A 6230-nucleotide genomic window follows, 5' to 3' on the forward strand; every position below is an offset into this window, starting at 1 on the left:
TTAATTAGGACTATGTTATTTTAGTAGTTATTTTTTATAAACATTATTCAATCTTTCCTGTGTAGTAATAGTCATTTTTTTTAATATTTATTTATTTTCAATCTACCCTCCTTTTAAATTCAAGACTATCATTTATTCATTTCCTAATATAGAATGACAGTGTAATTACTCATTGATAGTTATTCTTAATTATGAAAATCCTTTCATTAAATATGAATGCATATTGTTTTAAATATAGATTACTTAAAATATATCGAATGAAAATTCTTCCAATAAATATGAATGCAGATTTTTTTAAATAAATTTTTTTGAAATAAATTTCTTCTATTTTGTAGTCCAAAGTTACCATTTGAGTAATCACATCTTTTTCATAATATTTTTAATTTTGTAAAAACTCTGTGATTTTTTTTTTTTCATATAAGTTGTTTGATTCCTAATTGGTTATTCTCTTAATTGATATTTCTTGATTCTTTCTTGATTTAGTCAGTTGTAATCAAATCATACATGTTCTTTTTTATATAGGATTGTTACTTAAATTAATTATATACACATTTTGAGTGATGGCATCTTTTTCATAATATTTTTAATTTTGGAAGGACTCATATGTCATAATAATCTTTTTCATATAAGTTACTTGATTATTAATTAGTTATTCTCTAATTGATTTTTTTTTTGTAATATTTTCTTGATTTACTAAATTGTAGTGAAATCATAAATATTTTTTAAATAATATTATTATTTAAATTAATTGTGTATATTTTTGTAGGGACAACATCTTTTTCATAATATTTTTTTTATTTTGAAATGACTTTTTGATTATTATAATCTTATTCATATAAGATACATGATTACTATTTACTAATTGATTTTATTGTTACGTCATTAAAACTTCTATATTAATTGTCTTTGGTACAATATTCTTTTTCATATATATGTATACAATTCTTAATTGGTTATTCATTTTCTATTTATATTTCTCAATCAATTTTGTCATGCTTCCTTAATTGACTTACATTGAATGAAATCATAAATACTTTTTGTCATATAAATATTCATTTTATGGTAATACTTCAATTGCATATATTCTAATTAATTAGTAACTCACACCTACATTTTATCATATAAAGGCTATTATAAATTTGTATTGATATTTTTATTATTATGAAATATTTATTTCTAATTCATTTTATTAATATGCATGTTTAAATTTTATATAAGATAATTTAATATTTTTTAATTAATTTTTGTTCATCAAAACGAAGTATCTTTTTCAAATTTGATTATTTTAAAATCCAAAATTATTCTTACCGACATATATAAGGTTATATAATTGATCAATTAAAGAATAACTTTGTAAGGTAAAATTTTATTTGACTTCGAATATTAATTAGGACTATGTTATTTTAGTAGTTATTTTTTATAAACATTATGCAATCTTTTCTGTGTAGTAATATTCATTTTAATTTTTTTTAATATTTATTTATTTTCAATCTACCCTCCTTTTAAATTCAAGACTATCATTTATTCATTTTCTAATATAGAATGATAGTGTAATTACTTATTGATAGTTATTCTTAATTATGAAAATCCTTTCACTAGATATGAATGCATATTGTTTTAAATATAGATTACTTAAAATATATCGAATGAAAATTCATCCAATAAATATGAATGCATATTTTTTAAATAAAATTACTTTAAATAAATTGAAATAAATTTCTTCCATTTTGTAGTCCAAAGTTAACATTTAAGTGATCACATCTTTTTCATAATATTTTTAATTTTGATATAACTCTTTGATTATTATATTTCTGTTCCATATAAGTTGTTTGATTACTAATTGGTTATTCTCTTAATTGATATTTCTTGATACTTTCTTGATTTAGTCAATTGTAATCAAATCATAAATGTTCTTTTATATATAATATTGTTATGTAAATTAATTATATATATTTTGACTGATGACATCTTTTTCATAATATTTTTAATTTTGGAAGGACTCATTTATCATAATATTTTTTTTCATATAAGTTACTTGATTATTAATTAGTTATTCTCTAATTGATTTTTTTTGTAATACTTTCTTGATTTACTAAATTGTAGTGAACTCATAAATATTTTTTAAATAATATTATTTAAATTAATTGTGTATATTTTTTGCAGGATAACATTTTTTTTATTTTGAAATAACTTTTTGACTATTATAATCTTATTCATATAAGTTACATGATTACTAGTTACTAATTGATTTTTTGTAATATTTTCTTGATTTACTCAATTGTAGTAAAATCATAAATATTTACTTTTTATAATATTATTATTTATGTTGTTGAAATTAATTGTTCACTTATTTTAAGGAATGACATCTCTATTGAGATATTTTTTATTTTGAAATAATTTTTTGGTCATAGTAATTTTTTTCCATATAAGTTGCTTAATTACTAATTGGTTATTCACCAAAATAAATTTTGTTGCCAACAAAATAGATTCTTGTTGCCAAAATACCAAATGGCTAGTTCTTAATATGCCACTTGGCTTAATTTTAGGCTAACTTCTTTGCTTTATTACATATATAGATATTTTGGTTTAGGAATCCTTATGTTTATTTCTTTTTTCCAATTTTAGAAATCGTTTTTTAGATTTATACGTATATTTTATTTGTGTAATAAGACTTTGTGACGGTAGTTTTGTTATTGGGTAATTTTGTGGTATTTGATTTCAAATTTTTATTCTATATTACATTTTGATTTTATTGATCATAAATAATAAATCATCCTTTTATGTTTGTAAATAGTTTTGTTATTGGATCTCTAATATAATGTGTTGGTTTAATTTTCAGATTTTGAATTTTGTTTTCTATGAAGTTAGTTTTATTGATCAAGAATAATGAAATAGCTTTTCATGTTTGGACGTGTCTAACTTTCATTACTGGATCTACGACATGACTTTGTTGTATCTAAGTTTTAAATTTTCTTTTGTATTACATTGAGTTTATTGATCATGAATAACAAGCTTTTATTGTTGGGTAATTTTGTAGTTTCTATTCAAATAATAAGTTTATGATTTTTTGTGTAAGGATTAGGTTTAATTGTATTGTTTTAATATCTTTATTATCGTATTATTTTGTTGTAGTTTACAGGTGGTAGATAAATGTCGGTCGACTTTAAAAAATTTTTTAGGTAAAGGTTAGGTTTAATTGTATTGTTTTGATATCTCAACTTTGAGAATTTCTTTTATTTTGTGTAAAGATTGAATTTAATTGTTTTGTTTCAGTGTCTCTATTATTGTATTATTTTGTTGTAGTTGAAAGGTGCTAGACGAATGTTGATCGACTTTGAGAAATTTTTTTTTGGAAAGATTAGGTTTAACTTTATTGTTTTGATATTTCCATCCTCGTATTGTTATGTTGTAGTTTACAGATGATAGACAAATTTCGATTGGCCTTGAGATTTTTTTTTGTAAACATTAGGTTTAATTAAATAAATTATCCATCTTTACATGTTCTAAAGTTGTTGAATTTAATTATTGTATTCTCCTTTATTATTTAAATAAATATTCTATTTAGTTAAACGTTTGAAATCATTAAAGTAAAGTACACGCGTGAAGCGCGTATGCCTAAACTAATTTTTTATAAATACAGACAATTGAGTAAAAACGAATAAAGTGGATGTGAATCGAATATATCAACTATAAATAGTAATATTGTAAAGTCTAACTATGAAACATGAATTTTGTGCCAAACAGTTGCTATTTTTAAAATTTTTCCAAAAAAAAATTATGAATATTTTATATGGATATGGTTATTTAACTTAATTTTAAATATTTTTATATTAAAGCTTAAGCAAAAGTAATTGAAATGAACGCGCATACGGTTGAAATCAAGATAAAAATGAGTAAATTTCGTGTCTTTTAACTTTAAGCTGCAGAAAGTTTTGGATACTTTGCATGTGACGTAACTTCAAATACAATGTGCCTAAACTTGTTATAAAGCAGACAGGGCAAAATGGCTTGTGAACTTTTATACTATATCGATTTTATAATACGAATACTTTTACTTACATATTTATTATATAAATTATTAAATTTATTAAAAAATAATATTTTAAATATTTTTTTATGTGTGTAATACACTTGCTGCCACATTAACTTTCACATCATTTTAAATGCTACATTAAATTTCACATCATTTTTAAAATACCATAAAATTAAATTTAAAACAATAAAAAATTTATATTTAGAATTAAAAAATGAAGAAGTAAAATTGGCAGCTTCTTCCTTTGCTTCTTCTTCTTCATATGAACAACACTCGTTCCACCCGAACCCAGGCCTTCCTTTAACTTTTCGCCCTCGGAAATTGAAACAGGAATTGTTACCTCCTGGTCATCGCGATCCAACTTCTCTAATTCATTATCATCGTGATCATTTCCACCGTGATTCTTAAAGAACTCTTCTTGAGAAGCCCAAAGAGTCTCATAAGCAACACAAAGACACTTCTTTTTCCCCGCACCATCCTTATTACAATTACAAACCATGGATGCATTCACATCATCTCCATGCGACTTCTTCTTCTTCTTCGCAATCACAAACTTCCACTGACGTATCTTGTTTTTGGACGAAGGTGAAGCCAATTGATTCGTATTAGCGTTGCTTGAAACTGACTTTTGCGTCTTTTTCGCCGATTTCGTTAGTGATTTACAAGATTTTGATAAAAATGGACTTTTTTTGACATTGGGATTCAAGTTTTCGGAATTCTTGGAGCATTTCTTCGGCGTAAGTCTTGTGGATTTGCAGTTCCAATCCATCAAAGTAGCCGGAGGTAGTATAATTGTCGCCGGAAAGTTGATCGGAATTAGGTGTATTGGTGATTGGTTAGGGTTTTCTAGTTATTGAGGGATTTTGAAAAAGATTGTTTTTGTGTGTGTTGGTTGAAGACTAAAGTGTAGAGAATTAGAGAAGGGGACGTCGTCATTGTCGACGGCGGGTGTGGAGGTGTAGTGATGGCCATGGCGGGGGCACTGCTGGTGGACGGACTCTAATGATGCCATGGCAGCCTTGGGGGGTTCTTTTTATTTTTTTAAAAAATTATTTTAATATAAAATTAATCAAAAAATGACTCACACTCGCACCCATGCGCTAGTAATCAGGCACTTTATCCTACTCAATCGATTTGTGCTACATAAGCTCAGTTAACGGTCAGAGGGGTTCAAAATATTCTGTTTTGATGTGTTGAGGAGTTCAGATGACAAATCGTATCCATATTATAAAACGGACATAATATAAGGATCCATTGAGCCATTTTGACCGACAAACAGATTTGAATTTTTATGAATCAAGTTTACATTTAAGAAAATTTGAGATCATATGTCATATTTTGATGAATTTGAAATTTGAAATCATTGTTTTAAATTATGATGTAAATTACATCTTATTGAGAATATAATCCTAAATAGGAAGGTACGAAGAATGCGAATTAGGTTAGAAGGCTAGTGCATGTGGGTGAGTTGTACCCAATAATTAGGAGAACTTTGGGATAGCTGGGCTGATAGTGTTAGGGTTATATCCATAGGTTGGAGCTGCTAATAGGAAGGGATGGGGTGGTGGGTGCCTTTTGTTCGTTAGTGTAGGATATTATTTTATGAGTATCTTATTTTTATTATTTCATCTTATTTCATGTTTTATTACGACTTTATTTATTATTTTTTGTCTTGAGCCGAGAATCTATCAAAAATAGTATCTTTATTTCTCTAAAGGTAATGGTATGAACTACGTATATTTTATTTTTTTGAAATCACACTATAAAAAATACATTGAATTTATTATTGATGTCAATTAGATGTCAAAATGCTGATTTGGAATTATAACTTCACATCGTATGTCCAAAAATAAGCTGTGTCCCCAGCTCTAGCTTTTACTGTAGTATAAGTCATTTATTGCTCTCACAAAAGATTTGTAAGATTAGTGGTCTCAAATCTGTCATGTTGACCAGTTACGTACCCCAAAAACATTGATTAAGTTGAATAAACATCACAAATTATCTATCATTCCAATGCAATAAGTCAAAAATACTACTCCCTCGTTTCCCTTGATTTAAAAACGAATGTCCTATTTTAATTTGACATAAAGTTTAAAAAATAATTTCTCTGTTTAGTATTAATTGGTCCTAGACACTTGATATATCCATTAAGAAATCAATAAATAAAGATGTATTTTATATATTTATCCTTTTATGT

Source organism: Capsicum annuum, chromosome 12, assembly GCF_002878395.1.
Source record: "Capsicum annuum cultivar UCD-10X-F1 chromosome 12, UCD10Xv1.1, whole genome shotgun sequence".
Lineage (NCBI taxonomy): Eukaryota > Viridiplantae > Streptophyta > Magnoliopsida > Solanales > Solanaceae > Capsicum > Capsicum annuum.